Source organism: Micromys minutus (assembly GCF_963924665.1).
Source record: "Micromys minutus genome assembly, chromosome: 1".
Taxonomy (NCBI): Eukaryota; Metazoa; Chordata; class Mammalia; order Rodentia; family Muridae; genus Micromys; species Micromys minutus.
Genome location: NC_137969.1, coordinates 91,528,136 through 91,534,199, shown reverse-complemented (window position 1 = coordinate 91,534,199; position 6,064 = coordinate 91,528,136).

Genomic DNA, 6,064 nt, shown 5'->3' with positions numbered 1-6,064 from the left:
GCAGATGGTGACTCTTCTTGGGAACTTACAGACAGGCAAGAGAACAACCCTGACTCCCTCTAAAATATAATAACTTTAGTAAGTCCCATAATTGGGCCATCTAGTTACCAGAGATAGGGGGGGAAGGAGAGGCCAAACCTGCTCCATTCTGAGGCCGACCTCCATCTTAAAAGAAAAGGAAAAAAAAAAGCCTGAGAACTTAACCCACAGCTGAACCCAAGCTACACCCAAGTACCAGAAAGGACCCCATGACTTGACCTTGGTCAGAGTTACTCCCTAGCTACTTCTCAGCAGCAATTAAAGATTAGTCTGATTCTTTCAGAAGTACTTTCAAACCATTTGTGATATATATTGTTGTACTGGCTGGTTTTGTGTCAACTTGACCCAAGCTGGAGTTATCACAGAGAAAGGAGCCTCAGTTGAGGAAATGCCTCCATGAGATCCAGTTGTAAGGCATTTTCTCAACTAGTGATCAAGGAGGAAGAGCCCAGCCCACTGTGGGTGGTGCCATCCCTAGGCTGGTAGCCCCAGGGGCTCCCTGTTTGCATCAAGCTCTGAGGTCCCAGGGGAGCCACTATGCTTGTCCAGCTTTGTGCGGGTCTGAGGATCCAAACTCCTGCTTGTGCAGCGGTTGCTTTGTCCATGGAGTCATCTCTCCAGCCCTGATACTTGACATCTTCCAAACCACAACTTCTGAGTTTATCTAGTCTTAGAAAATCTCACCCCATTTCTGTCCACAGTTCTGAAGACGCGTCCACCGATGGCAGAACTCACTCTGCTCCAAAATCATAAATGTCACCCAAAAGTGAGATCTTTAGTATAGCTACACAAATGCCAAACACAAATTGATTTTTTGGGGGGGGGGAGACATCAAATGGATGCTAATTATTGTGTCTCGTCTGAATTTGTAGTGCTCCCAGTCCATCTGTTCCTTTCTGGTCCCCACTTAAAGCGTTCAGCATCTCCTGTCAGCTGGATGGGAGAGTAAGGGGGGAGGAGATGGAGCAATCTCTGCTCTTTTCTTATGAAGGAGATAATTGAGCAGATGTGTTACCAAAGAAAAATGCAATTAACTTCTTCTAGAGTTAAATCCAGAAGAAGAGTGTGTGGGCATGCTTTAAGAACAATATCTGCTCAGACTCCAAAAGTGAGCTTTCTAGTTAGTGTTTGCTCTAGCCGGAAGTCCGAAGCATCCACTTAGGTAGGTTGGCTTTGGTTTCAGCTCTTACGCAAGAGGTTGTTCTTATTAAGGAAAACCTTTTATTTAAAGATTATTTTTTGGTTGAAATTCAAATGAATTAAAACAATATGATAAAAGCTAGTAATAGAACTGAGGAACTTGGAATTTGAGGAAAATAAATAGATACACAAATATTTTCTTAGGCTGTAAATAAATTTTTTTTTTGCTGCAATGTATTTGTAACAATTTAGGAACTTTTGTTTTAGATCTAGGTGCACAGTGCAGGGGATATAAAATAAATGAGATGTCATCATTATTTAACACATGGTGTTCCTACCTGGGCTCCACAGGTGATTGAAGGATTTTGGATGCCCTGACCTGAAGGATGTTTGAAGCGTGCAAGCTGCTCACTCTTCCAGGCCATATATGCCATACCTTTCATCTGATAACTCCATAATAAAGTTGATTTTTATTATTATGAGAATACCAAAGTCTTAAATTTTGTTTCCTATGTGCAAGGGAATGTATTTAATAACTGAGAAATGTGGGCCAGTGAGATGGCTCAGCAGGTTAAGTTACTTGCAGTTAAGTTTAATGATTGGAAGTCTATCCTTGGGACCCACATGGTAGAGAGAGCTGACCGCTACAAACTGTTCTCTAACCTACACACATGTGCCATGGCATTCACATGCCCACGTAGGTTCATACACACAGACTAACATATAAATGTAAAAAAAAAATACTGAAAAATGTTTGGTAAACTGGTTGTTAGGAATTGAAAACATCTAAAACCCTTAACTCGCCCTGATTTCCCTTTTAATTTCAATTTTTAAAAATATTTTAAAATTGTATTATTCTTAGACTAGGCATGGTGGCTTATACCTATAATTCTGATTTGGGAGGCAGAGGTGGGGAGTATTACCGAAGGTTCAAGGCCAGCCTGGTTTAAATAGTGAGAGTTTCAGGGCAGCCAGGACTGCAGAGCAAAAAACTCTAGGCATTATAACTTTGTCTTATAATATTTAGACTATTAAAATTAACATTGAAACATTGTGTTCAGTGGTAAAATATAATTCTGACTGAATTAAGTAATACTGAAGAGAAAGACATTGGAGATATGGTTGAATATTGGCTAAAATGTAAACAAAAATGTCACAACAAATGCTCTGCTTACTGCAAGGACAACAAGGACACAGTCCCTTCCCCAAGGTGAAGTTAGTTTATTAGCACCAAGAGCAATTTGATTCACACAACTCTGATGATGTTCTCATATGTCAGGTTTCCTAACTGCAATTTCATTAAATTGGAAACAAGGGAATTTCATCATTTAAGTTCGAATGTTGATAATGAACTACAACATCTAACACCTGTTTTTGTTTTAATGAATTCCTTAGGATGAGCCCAGGGATATATCACTTCATTGCTTTTTAACTTTTAAAACACGAGGTTTTGATTTTTCTGAAGGGAAAATAGGCATTTCTCGCCGGGACATTTTTTTTTTTTTTTTTTTTTTTTTTTTTTTTTTGTTAGCTAGTATGGGTGGATAGTGTGTGACCCATGAGAGTTTGAACTCTTTACGCTCATGACTTGGGCACGGTCTTTGCTATCTAAAAGTCGTATTGAGAGTTGACTGTCTTCATTCTGGTATTGGGAGATGGGAATTATTAAAGTTGTTTGGATTACTAGAAATAGAGATTCTTGTAGCTCTCCCTTGTGTGGGCTAATTCACGTGGGATTGGCCTATTTGCTGTGCGAGCAGATAGTGGTAAAGTGGGGTTGTGCCATGTGTTCTGTCTCTTTCATGTGTGCTAGTATCCTCTGATTCTTGCCATCCGATTACCTAGAACGAGAGCCTTGTCAGAGGTGGCTGCCAGTTCATGAACTTCCGTCCTTTAGAACTGTGCGCTAGGCTTCCTTTTATAAATTGTACAGTTAACAGGCCTTCTGTCACAGCAACAGAACACAGATGAAGATACTTATTCTTTGCAAAATCACAGCTTTTCCCTCTATGTAGAAATGATTTATGACATCTTATTCATATGGTATATCAGGAACATTTGGGATAGGATTTAAAAAAATTTTTTTTCCCATCCTAAGTGGCCCAAATGATCATACTGATGGGCCCAAGATAAGTCAGGTGGATGTTCTCTGATGGTCAGATAAGAGTGTACTTAGTCAAGAGTGAGTGAGGGTGCTCATCAAATCAGATTAAGGTGCGTGGATTAGCTCTTTCTTGGATGAGAGATGTGTCTGTGGCTGAAGGAACTAAATAACGCTGCATGAATGAAATGAATCTGAGGCAAGAGGGAAGAACTAAGGTGTCACAATGGTTGACAGTAGTGTTCAGTGAAAATGCACCATTCTTTCATTACCAAAAATTGTTATGAGGTATAAACCAGAGGGGAACAGAGAAGGGAGATGGCTCAGTGGGTCAAAATGCTTGTGGTAGGATGAGGTGGGTTGTTTCATGTCTTGTAGGATGTTTATTGCATCTTCAGCCTCTGCTTACTAGATGTTACTCCTCCCTCAAGACAAAATACACAGCAGTCATTGATAAATGGTACCATGGTGGGGGGGAGCACCCCAGGTTGAGAAACTCTTCTGTAAACTGGTCTCCTTATACACACATGAACATTGGCAGTCTTAGAATTGAGTTTTCCTCCTTCAACATTCTACTAAACAAGTATTGTTTTCTAACACACCACACACAGCCACAGTGTATCCTGACCCCCTTTGTACTTCTGTGCTCATTGGAACTGCTCAATGGAACTGTCTCCACACTTAAAGGTGTCCAACTCTTCTTTCTTGTCATTGGAAAGGAAGGAGATAAATAACTTGGTTATCAGAGCTAGCTGATTTATCCTTATTTTTTGTAAGAGAGACTCTGCATTAATTTATTGGGAAAGTGAGTTAGTGCCCTTTGTGCAAAGAATGGTGTCAAGGCCTGTGCTGGGAATATATTAAAACCTTGTTGTGACATACTGGGGAAAAGGCAGTATATTTTGTCTCAATATCAACAACTTTGTCATTCTTATTAAGTATACCTGTCGATTGTACTTAACTGGATGCCTGTGAGCTATTGTTCCCTAACATATCTTTGGAATGTCCTAGCTTCCACGGGCTTTAAATTGTGCTGTCAGACTTGCTCTCCAGGCTCTCATGTCTCCACATGACACACTGTGTTATTGAGGCTGTCATCAGAGGAGGGCTGCTGTGCTGTAATTCATCCAGCTTGTGTTTTCTACTCATTACTCTTTTATAAGACTGCACAGCTGATTGATGTTGATCTGAACAACTCTCGGCTGCACTTTTCTTCCACGTGTTTTACTTGCTTATTGGAAAGAAACACAGCCCATGTTGTTTTTATAGACCATGATATACAGTTTTCATGAAAAAATATTTAATATTCTACTGGTTGGAGAGATGGCCCAGGACTTAAGAGCATGTGCTATTCATGCAGAAGACCCAAATCCAGTTCCCAGTGTTCATAACTGTAACTCCAGCTCCACGGGATCTAACACCCTCTCTTGGACCCCTTGGGTACCTGCATATCTCTCTCTCTCTCTCTCTCTCTCTCTCTCTCTGTCTGTCTCTCTCTCTCTATTTATCTCTCTCTCTCTCTCTCTCTCTCTCTCTCTCTCTCTCTCTCACACACACACACCTCTTTCCCCTCTCTTACACATACTCACACACACCACACAAAAATAAAAACAAATCTTAAGAGTATTGAATATTCTGGCTCATTATGTTTGTAGAGAACAAGGATAAAGTGAGATCTTTGTTTTGATATGGATTTCCTATATTTCTCACTAGTCTAGCAGAGACTGATGTTTTCTAACCCCCACAGAGCAAAGAATGGTAGAACAGAAATTGTTAAAAATGTCTTTCTTTTGTGAAGGGACTAATCTGTATTCTCGAACTATTTGGTTCATTTTGCTCTTTGGTGTAATGGCACACAGATTTGCTTCCTGTAAAGATTCAAAAGCAGTTCTACAATTCTCCATTTAAAGTCCTTACTCTTATTTATCAGCCTTCATTTCATCAGTTGTTCCTTAGGTCATGTGATATTCAGATGTCTAACTCAGTTTACAGAAATCCTGCTGATTATTCTAGATGCAATGGGAGTGTGGATGCTTCCTCTGTAAACTCCTGTCTGATCGTGAGGGCATGTACTTAGCTTTTCCTCTGTATGTCTGTACAGGAGTTTGGACTTTACAACTAGCCACATGTAGGATGATGTCATTATGCAGGAAGGCAGGCCCAGAATAAGGTGAAGCCTATCATTGGATGAGAAGGAAGGGTAGGCAGGGAAAAGCCTAGGAAGGAGGAAGAAGAAGTGGGGAGCAGGGGGAAGGAAGATGGAGATAGAGGAGCATGATTTAGATCTAGGTGTTCCTGGTCAATTTTATCTTATCTAGGTGAGCAATTTTTATCTTTATTAATTGATAGTGAATTTATTATAGACTGAGAATTTAACATATAAATCTGGTTGTTAAGTTACAAGTTTCTAGAGCGTTGATTTAACCAGGCTACAGGGATTATTGAGTGGATCTCTCTATTCATTATCTTCTCTGGGATTATGAGGTGACTGCAACTCCCCCAAAATCACAGAAAATTTGTAAGCCAGGGTTTCATTATCTTAAAGGAGCACACCTTTTAACCCCAATGCTTAGGAGGCAGAGGCAGGTTCATCTTTATGAGTTCAAGGGCAGCCTGGTCTACATAGTGAGTTCCAGGACAACAAGAGCTACACAATGAGACCCTGTCTCAAAACAACAACAAAAATAGTAACAACACAGAAAAGAATATAAAGCAGAAAACACAGAAAAAAGAAAGATGTGTGTATATAAATATGTATTTATTTACACATCCCTGCATAAAGCT